Raw genomic sequence first — 9,487 nt, forward strand, 5'->3', positions numbered from 1 at the left:
CCCGAGGGGCTTGTTTGAGGCCATACAGTGCCTTGTTGAGCTTGTATACCATGTTAGGATGTTTTGGATTTTCAAAGCCAGGCGGTTGTGCAACATACACTTCTTCTTCAACATTGCCATTGAGAAAAGCACTCTTCACATCCATTTGATATAGAAGTATGTTGTGACGATTTGCATAGGCCAGCAGTATGCGTATGGCTTCAAGTCTAGCCACAGGAGCAAATGTTTCATCGAAGTCAATGCCTTCCACTTGAGTATATCCTTGAGTCTTGACCATGCTCATCTTGCTTGTTGCGGTATATCCATTTGGTGCCTATTATATTGTGCTTCCGTGGATCAGGACACTTAACTAATTCCCATACATTATTCAGCTCAAACCGCTGAAGCTCTTCTTGCATAGCTTGAATCCATTCAGGTTCCATGAAGGCTTCTTCAACTTTCTTGGGTTCTGTTATTGAGACGAATGCGAAGTGCCCACAGAAATTTGCTAGCTGAGTTGCCCTTGAACGAGTGAGTGGACCGGGTGCATTGATGCTATCAATTATTCTTTCAATCTGCACTTCATTGGCAATGCGAGGATGTACAGGGTGAAGACTTTGCTCTTGCTCATCATTGTCGTTGTTAGAAGGAATGTCTTCAGGCTGAGCATTGTCTTCATGTTGATCAGGTGCTGAGATGATAAGTTCTTCTTCAGGATGAGCTTTAGAAGGTATAATTTCTCCATTTCCCATTAGCTTGATTGATTCACTGGATGGAACTTCATCTAGCACAGTTGGCAGTTGCTCTCTTTTGAACCATTGGTCTCATCGAACCGCACATCCACTGTTTCAACCACTTTGTAATGAAAGAGATTGAAGACTCTGTAGGAGTGCGAATCCTTTCCATATCCAAGCATAAAACCCTCATGTGCTTTTGGTGCAAACTTTGAGGTGTGATGTGGGTCCTTGATCCAGCACCTTACGCCAAATACTCTGAAGTAACTGACATTTGGCTTCTTGCCAGTAAGGAGCTCATAGGATGTCTTGTTCAGAAGCTTGTGAAGATAAACACGATTGATTGTATGGCATGAAGTATCAATGGCTTCAGGCCAGAATTTTCTTGGGGTCTTGTATTCATCTAGCATCGTTCTGACCATCTCAATGAGTGTTCTGTTCTTGCGTTCGACGACGCCATTCTGCTGTGGCGTGTACATGGCTGAGAATTCATGTGCGATGCCCAAGGTATCAAGATATGTATCAAGGCCAGTGTTCTTGAATTTAGTGCCATTGTCACTTCTGATGTGCTTTATCTTGGCGCCATAATTGTTCATAGCTCGATTTGCGAAGCGTCTGAAGACATCCTGCACTTCAGTCTTGTAAAGGATTATGTGCACCCAAGTGTATCTAGAGTAATCATCAACAATAACGAAGCCATAGAGGCATGCAGTAGTAGTAAGAGTTGAGTAATGAGTGGGACCGAAAAGATCCATGTGAAGCAGTTCGAAGGGTCGAGTAGTGGTCATGATTGTCTTCGAGGGATGTTTGGCCCTCGTCATCTCTCCTGCCTCACAGGCACCGCATAAGTGATCTTTCTTGAACTTGACGCCCTCGATGCCTATGACATGCTTCTTATTTGCCAGGGTGTGGAGGTTCCTCATGCCAGCATGCCCAAGCCTCCGATGCCAGATTAGGACTAATAGGGAGAGTAGCAAGCGATTCAGGAACGAAGTACATAGTAAGACCATTTGGGCATTTGATCTTGCGCCCTACAAGATGTTTAAGGTCCCCAGCAATGGCGTCAGACGATTTTGGTTTTCTGCTGGAGACCTTTCCCTGCAAAAGAGAGTTAAGCTTTTTTAGCCACCCACATCTTCAAGGGTGGCTGAGAAGCAATAAGTCTAAGTGCATCATCTGAGAATTTTGGCTTTGGAGCCCTAGCAAACAGTCTTGCAGGCGGACAATAGTACTCATAAGAATAAGCAGAATAGTTCCTGGTCTTATGAACATGGCGGTTTGATGAACCACTCTCATATTCATATGCCTGAGTATGGTTTCCCTGCAAAACATTTGCGTTAGTGCGACTCAGGTGAGTCCTCTATCTGTATGAAGCCTTTGGACCGTATGAAGCCTTTGGTCTGAGGTTTGTCTTCTTCACGTGAGGTGTCATGATGACATTCACAGGAAGATTCTCCAGACACCTTTTCGGAACCCAGATCTTCTTCATAGGTGGTCCATTCCTGCAGTTAGTACCAATGTACCTCGCAAACACTTCACCATTCTGATTCTTAAACAGTATATAGTTTGCATCAAAGGATTCATCAATGATAATGGGGTTAGCACAGGTGAAGCCAGATAGATTGGATGGGTCTGCTGAAGGTTCCTTTGCAGCAACCCACATGGTTTTGGGGTACTACTTAGGTTTCCAGTAAGAGCCATCAGCATTCATTTTCCTTACGAACCCAACGCCCTCTTTCCTCGGGTTTCAGTTCAAAATCTGCTTTTTGAGGACATCACATAGTGTCTGATGCCCTTTAAGACTTTTGTACATCCCTGTTTCAAGCAATGTCTTCAACCTAGCATTCTCATCAGCAATAGCAGTGGTATCCTCAGCAGAGGGGTTAGTTACCACATCAACAGTTGAAGATATTGCAACAGTAGTAACAGTAGAACATTTAGCAACAGAAGTAGAATTATCACGCTCAATGCATTTAAGACATGGTGGTTCAAATCCTTCCTGAGCGGTACTGGTCTGTTTGGAGTGAAGTGACTCGTTTTCCTTTTGAAGATCTTCATAAACCGCTCTCAATTTCTCAAGATCTTGCTTCCTTTGAAGATAATCATAGGAAAGATTTTCATGAGTTGTTGAGAGAGTTTCATGATGACTTTCAAGTTCCTGATACTTAACGTGAAGATTTTTTATGTCTTCAATTAAGGATTCAGATCGAGTCATTTCAGCACCTAACAGATCATCGCTTCTGTCTAACAGTTTTTGAATATGTTCCATAGCTTTCTGCTGTTCAGTTGCAATTTTAGCAAGTGTTTTGTAGCTGGGTTTTGAATCACAATCAGAGTCATCGTCACTAGATGTTTGATAGTGAGTAGTGCGTGTGTTTACCTTGTCACCGCGAGCCATGAAGCAGTAGGTAGAAGCGGAGTAGTCCTTGTCATTTGCATCGGTGTCGGTGACGAGGTCATTGTCTTCAGTATTGAAGATGGACTTGGCAACGTATGCTGTAGCCAGACTTGCGACGCCTGAATCGGACTCCTCCTCAGACTCCACCTCCGCCTCCTCAGAAGCGGACTCCTCCTCCGAGTCCATTTCCTTGCCAACAAACGCACGTGCCTTGCCAGATGAGCTCTTCTTGTGTGATGAAGACTTTGAGGAAGACTTGGACGAAGACTTTGAGTATTTCTTCTTCTTCTTGTCGTCAGAGTCATATTCCTTGCTCTTCTTCTTCTTTTTGTTCTCATTGTCCCACCATGGACACTCAGAGATGAAGTGGCCAGGTTTCTTGCACTTATGACATGTTTTCTTCTTGTAGTCGTGAGCAGAAGCTTCATCATTCCTTGAGCTTGATCGGGAAGACTTTCTGAAGCCTTTCTTCTTGGTGAATTTTTGGAACTTCTTCACAAGCATAGCAAGTTCTCTTCCAATGTCTTCAGGATCATCAGAACTGCTGTCAGATTCTTCTTCAGATGAGGAGACAGCTTTTGCCTTCAAGGCAGGAGTTCGCCCATAGTTTGGACCGTAGATATCTCTTTTTTCAGAAAGCTGAAACTCATGTGTGTTGAGCCTCTCAAGTATGTCAGATGGATCGAGTGTCTTGAAATCAGGACGTTCTTGAATCATCGGGGCTAGGATGTCAAACGAACTATCAAGTGATCTCAGTACTGTCTTGACGACTTCATGTTTGGTGATCTCAGTAGCGCCGAGGGCTTGAAGCTCATTTGTGATGTCAGTGAGTCGGTCAAAAGTGTGCTGGACATTCTCATTGTCATTTCGCTTGAAGCGGTTGAAGAGGTTGCGAAGGACACTGATTCTCTGATCTCTCTGGGTTGAGATGCCTTCATTGACCTTGGAGAGCCAGTCCCAGACCAGCTTAGATGTCTTCGAAGCACTCACACGGCCATACTGTCCTTTGGTCAGGTGACCATAGATGATATTCTTGGCAGTAGAGTCCAGTTGAACAAATTTCTTGATGTCAGCAGCAGTGACACCTTCTCCAGCCTTAGGAATGCCGTTTTCGACGACATACCATAGGTCGACATCAATGGCTTCAAGATGCATGCGCATCTTATTCTTCCAGTAGGGATATTCAGTTCCATCGAAGACGGGGCATGCATCGGAGACTTTAATTATCCCTGCAGTCGACATAGCTAAAACTCCAGGTGGTTAAACCGAATCACACAAAACAAGGGAGCACCTTGCTCTGATACCAATTGAAAGTGCGTTATATCGACTAGAGGGGGGGTGAATACGCGATTTTTATGAAAGTCTTCAAAACATGGAAGTTATGAAGACAAACGATAGAAATAAACCTATTACCATGCAGCGGAAGGTAGACTACACTAGGCAAGCCATAGTCAAGTGTTCAATGAAGTGAAAGCACAATGACTTAATAGCAGCAATGTAGTAAGGATCAGGTAGGAAGATATTATGAAGCCATACAGAGCATGCAGTCACTCAGTGAAGACAAAAGATAGTGCAAACATACAATGACTTCACAAGGAGCAACAGTGAGTAAAGGGAAGGGAAGATGAAACCAGTGACTCGTTGAAGACAATGATTTGTTGGACCTGTTCCAGTTGCTGTGACAACTGTACGTCTGGTTGGGGCGGCTAGGTATTTAAACCTTAGGACACACAGTCCTGAACACGCAGCTCAGGACACCCAGTCCTCACCGTATTCCCCTTGAGCTAAGGTCACACAGACCTCGCCCAATCACTCTGGTAAGTCTTCAAGGTAGACTCCCAAACCTTCACAGACTTCGTTCACCGGCAATCCACAATGTCTCTTGGATGCTCAGAACGCGATGCCTAACGGCTGGAGGATGCACAGTCCTCAAGTGTAATAAGTCTTCAGATCACACAGACAAGAAGACTTAAGTGATGCCCAATTCTCTCTGGCTCTGGGTGGTTAGGGCTTTATCCTCGCAAGGAATTCTCTCTCAAAGGCTTCGAGGTGGGTTGCTCTCAAACGACAAAAGCCGTACTCTCAATCTGAGCAGCCAACCGTTTATGGTTGTGGGGGTGGGCTATTTATAGCCACTTGGCAACCCGACCTGATTTGTCCGAAATGACCCTGGGTCACTAAGGAACTGACACGTGTTCCAACGGTCAGATTTCAAACTCACACGCCAACTTTACTTGGGCTACAAGCAAAGCTGACTTGTTCGACTCTGGACAAGATTCGCTCTCATAGTCTTCACTCGAAGACATAGGTTATTTGGTTAGGCATCACTTCAGTCAGTCTGACTGGTTCTCTTGGACCCCACTTAACAGTACGGTGGTTCCTATGACTCAACACAAAAGAAAAAGAACTACGAAAGATCTAAGTCTTCGAGCTCCATAAGCTTCATGTGGTGTCTTCTCTTGTCATAGTCTTCAATGTGAATATCTTCATATACCACCTTTGACTTCAATGTCTTCATACATTTTTAGGGGTCATCTCTGGTAGGAAAACCGAATCAATGAGGGACTTCTACCTTGTGTTATCCTGCAATTCTCACAAACACATTAGTCCCTCAACTAGGTTTGTCGTTAATACTCCAAAACCAACTAGGGGTGGCACTAGATGCACTTACAACTTTCTCTGCGTCCTTGTCAGCAGAAGATACAAAGACAAACATTAAGTCTGTTTTCAATGCTAAGTCCTTTCACCTGAAACCCGGAGAAGTGGAAACGACCACCCGACAATCCAGGCGTGCGTGGGAACGTGGAACAACCTCCGATATGTTGCATGATAGCCACGTGCCCTTCAGATGTGAATCGCCAGGGGCACCTGTGTAATAACACTGTGCCGTCCCTGTCCCTATAAATACACGCCTCACCACAGTCATTATCCTTTCTTCCACTCTCGCACAAACCCTAGCGCCACCGCTAGCCCTCGACGATGCCGGCGACGAAGCGCTTAGCTACCGCGACCTCACCGACGCCGTCTTCATGCCGGCCGCGGACATCATCTTCTCCGCCGTCGCCGTAGGTGTCCTCCGTCGCCATGTTAGGGCACGGACGATCGAACTGCTCGGCCTCCTCTCCCACTCCGTCTAGCAATTCTTTGTGTGGTAAATAAAACTTCCTTTTTATGGCCCCTTTGATCCTATAGATTCATTACTTTCTACCACAAGCAGTTTCTGTTCACACAAGTTGGATCTATTTCATACTGCATATCATAATATGCCTAGTATGTTCACTTATGCTTCACAAAGTAGTTAGATTCCTCACTTGTACTTATTCATGGATTCGTACAAATCTGGAACCAACTCTTTATCTATGAGTGAATGTCTTCGCACGATGAGGTCTATGTCTTCTAAACAGATATATCTTCAAAATCTTCTGAGAATGCATATGACCTCTTCCCCTTCCCTCGCACCTTAATGCTGTCACAGGTACATGTCCGTGGAAGAATCCCTTGGTTCTCATAGTTTGCATTCGTTTGCAAAATTCTTACAGCATCACATTAACTCTCCCGAAGCCAGTTCCTGTTTGACCAGAAAGCGGAAGCCTTTGAAGCCTTTCAGTTTAAAGTTCATGGCTACAGAGAAATCAGCAAGGAAGGGTGGCAGACAGCGTTGAGGCAGAACATCAAGAGATCTGCCTGATGACCTCTTAGAGCTGTACAAGACAGATCCAGAGGAGGATTACAATCAGCGCAAGACACGAATCCAATGGATTCGGAGATATTGGGCCGAACAATGGTTTAAATACAAGTTTGTGACCCAGGAGTATGCTGAGAAGAATGTCATCAAGAGTCCTTGGGGTGACATTCTCTTCCGAAGCCTTCCACCCAAGACCAGAGCTGAAGCTATTGCTCAGGGTTTCTATCCTTGTATGGTCCGTGGACCACAGCCTGAAAATGCTGACCCATCATCACTGCTCTGGTGTCATGATGATAATCTCTTCAAGCACAACTTCTAGCACGCAAAGGCATCGGCCAAGGAAAACAAGAAGTCATTGGGACTAGACTTCAACCCTGGTCCTTCTGCTCCCCGGGCTGACGGCACATGCGATGCTGAACCCAATATCATCGGACCTTTCTACAACCTTGATGGCCTTATCACTCACATTTCTATTCAAGGTGCCAAAGTGGATCATTCTGATGATGATGCCGACACTGATGAAGCCCCAGCTCCTACTACAAAGCCGTAGAAGCAGAAGAAGGCTAAAGCTTCAAAGTCAGCTGCTCCTCCAAAAGCTTCACGTGCGAAGCCACCGGCTACTGCACCTCCTGAAGACAGTGTGCAGTCCGAAGATCTATCACGTATCTCCAAGAAGACTAATATGAGAAAGAGTACTGATCAGGCACTGACTGCTGCTGCTATTCTGCGCAATGACGCCATTGATCTATCCAGCAATGAAGATCTTGCAGATGACGCTCTTGAGCAACTGATCAAGAGCAAGGAAGAAGCAGAGATCTTCAATGATTTGCCTCTCTTTGATGTGGCAATCATCCATAACTTCATTGATGAGTGGTTTGACACGCCCAACCTCAGCTTTGAAGATCTGCAACTTCCAATTGGCCTTAGTGTCGCCTTCACTCACGCCATTGCTTCTGAGCTAGCTCTAGCTCAGCGCATCGTTGAACTGAAGCAAAAGATCGACTATGAGAAAGCTTAGTTCAAGAAGCACATGGCCAAGCTCAGCGTGCAAGATGTGAAAAACCTCAAGATTATGCTGCACGAGCTCAAGGAAGCCTTTCTCAAGAAGCGTGAAGAAGTTAAAGGTTCTCGTGAGCGCATGAAGAGCCTGGCTGACAAGTGTGTGCAATCTTACAATGAGGCTGAGAAGCGCAAGGCTCTTGGTCGTCCTGGCATCGACCCAAGAATGGCTGCAAAGGAGAAGATGCCATCAACAGACCAATCTGCACCTTCAAGGCGGGAAGAGCCACGCATAGTCTTTCCAAGCAACATGACTGGCTCGAAGCCAAAGGTCCGGTCAACCACTTCAGAACTGAAGAAGACGAGGACTGTCGAGGCTGAAGCCAGAAAGAGGAAAAATCCTGATGCTTCTGATGTCGCTCCCTTCAAGAAGAAGAGCAGAACCAAGAAAGATCGGGCTGCTCCCACAGAGCCCCTTGTTGTAGAACCCATCTCTGTTGCTCGCCCTGATTCCTCGCATCAAGAACGACGGATAGTAGTTCATGAGCCTGCTTCCATAGAGGCTCCTGAAGTTGAAGACATTCCAACAGTTGACCCCATCGCTGCTGAAGACATTGGTCACCATGACAATGTTGAAGATGATGAAGTCCTTCCTCACATCAAGCACCAACTAGTATCATCGCCTGTGCTCACACACAGCGAACTCATCAGCATTGGTCGTCCTCTGACGCCAACTGCTCAGGATGCATCGTGGGCTGATCACCACAGGGACAAGACACTCCAAGCTCTCCCCAACCGCAAGCTACCCCAACAGTGCAAGATGATGATGACTATGAGGCCCAGCACACTCCATCTCCACAAGCGTCGCACGTATTACGCAGGCTTCGCAAAGGACCAAGGCCCCAAGTCACTCCCACAATGCATGTGTCTGAATCCGAAGCCAAAATGGCTGAAGATGTTCCGGCTGCATCAGCCGATGAAGAAGAAGCCCCAAGAGTTGCTACACCCCCGTCTCACCAAGATGTTGTTCTCGAGGAGAACGTGACCGACCCTCCAGCTTTTGAAGTGGAGGTTGAGAATCCTGAGGCTGCCACCACTAACACCACTGAAGCCAATGACGTGGTCATGGCTGAATACATTGTGGAGCCTGCACCTAACACTGTGCCAGAGGCCAATGAAGCCAATGATGCACCTGCAACAGATGTGCAGCCTGACGCCTCTATTGATGCCACTGCTCCTGTTCCGCCACCAAGGCCACACATTATCGAGCAAACATTCAACTATGGCCAACTTATCACTGTCAAATGGCCTTTTCTGACTCCTCCGCCTGCTAGTGGTCCTCAGTTTGACTATCACGTTGAGCACAGGCCTCAAGTTCAGAAGCCAATGCCAAGGTTTCCCAGGTTTCTAGGTACTGCATCTGCACCCAGATCTTTTAATATCAATGGCTTCAAGGCACACAACACCTTCTTTGATAGCCCAAGAACCCCTACACCAATGCAAGAATATCTTCTGATCAGTTCTGGAGCTATCAGCAGCGCAGTTATTACTCATGCATTCTGTACAATCAAGGTTGCATTTTCCCACATATGCGTCTTGATACTGAAGCCATAACTGGTCTGCCTTGTTTGGAAGAAGCTCTGGATTGCTTCAGAGAGTCTGGATTATTGTCGTTCGTCACTGACAAGGAGC

The sequence above is a fragment of the Triticum dicoccoides genome, chromosome 3A (assembly GCF_002162155.2).
Source record: "Triticum dicoccoides isolate Atlit2015 ecotype Zavitan chromosome 3A, WEW_v2.0, whole genome shotgun sequence".
Classification (NCBI taxonomy): Eukaryota; Viridiplantae; Streptophyta; class Magnoliopsida; order Poales; family Poaceae; genus Triticum; species Triticum dicoccoides.